At 39.6% G+C, this 1,159-nt stretch overlaps 1 non-coding gene across 1 annotated transcript; it reads right to left on the bottom strand.

Moving 5' to 3' along the window:
• Positions 1-442: 442 nt before the first annotated feature.
• On the bottom strand, positions 443-548 carry LOC128042050 (small nucleolar RNA R71). Its single transcript, XR_008197258.1, has one exon. It is a non-coding gene; the product is annotated as a small nucleolar RNA R71 (small nucleolar RNA).
• Positions 549-1,159: the final 611 nt, after the last annotated feature.

Here is a 1,159-nt window from a genome sequence, read left to right as displayed (position 1 = left end):
TGGGAATCAGAATCAAGACCAAGGTAATGAAGCCGATCATGTACGAAATCCCATCCTCATTGCTGATGATAGGGATAGATGCATCAGACAATATGCTGTGCCACTTTTTAGCGAGTTAAACCTAGGAATTAGAAGGCCAGATATTGAGGCAACCCAGTTTGAATTGATACTAGTGATGTTTCAAATGCTACAAATGGTGGGCCAATTTAGTGGTATGCCCATGGAAGATCCACATCTCTCCATTCAAATTTTTATGGAGGTGAGTGATTCATTCAAGATAGCCGGTGTGACTGAAGACACACTGAGGTTAAAGTTATTTCCATACTCGTTACGAGATCAAGCACGAGCATGGCTCAATTCATTGCCACCAGTTTCCATATCTACATGGCAAGAATTAGCTGAGATATTTTTTGTTAAGTATTTCCCACCTAGCAAAAACGCTAAGTTGAGGAACGAGATCACAACTTTCTAGCAACTAGATGACGAGTCTTTGTATGAGGCTTGGGAGTGATTCAAGGAATACTTCGTAAGTGTCCTTATAATAGGATTCCTCATTGTATCCAGTTGGAGACATTCTATAATGGTCTCAATGCACATACAAGATTGATGGTAGATGCTTCTGTGAATGGTGCAATTTTTTCTAAATCTTATAATGAGGCTTATGAGATCATCGAGAGGATTGCGAGTAATAACTATCAATGGCCAACAAATCAAACAGCTTCAGGAAGACGAGTAGCCGGAGTTCATAAAGTTGAGTCTCTCACTTCGTTATCGACTCATGTATTGTCTATTTCCTCTATGTTTAAATAATTAACCGCTAATAGTACTAATAATTTTATAGCTCAGCCACGAAGTCCGTTTGAACTAGTTTCCTATGTGTACTGTGGGGAAGGTTATTCTTTTGAGAATTGTCCATCAAATCCCGAGTCAGTGTACTATGTGGGGAACCAATATCAAAATAAGAGTCGACAAGGACCCTAGTCCAACTTCTACAATCCTTTATGGCGTAATCATCCTAACTTTTCTTGGAGCAACCAAGGAAATGGATCGAACAACAAATTATTGTAGCAGAGACCCAACCAATCTCAAGAGTTTAATCAGGAAGCTCCAAAACCACCTCAAGCTGAGGCATCAAACAGTTTGGAGAACTTGTTGAAAG

Source organism: Gossypium raimondii, chromosome 6 (assembly GCF_025698545.1).
Source record: "Gossypium raimondii isolate GPD5lz chromosome 6, ASM2569854v1, whole genome shotgun sequence".
Classification (NCBI taxonomy): Eukaryota; Viridiplantae; Streptophyta; class Magnoliopsida; order Malvales; family Malvaceae; genus Gossypium; species Gossypium raimondii.
Note: the sequence above shows the minus strand (reverse complement) of the source record. Positions and strands in the feature narration are given on the sequence as shown.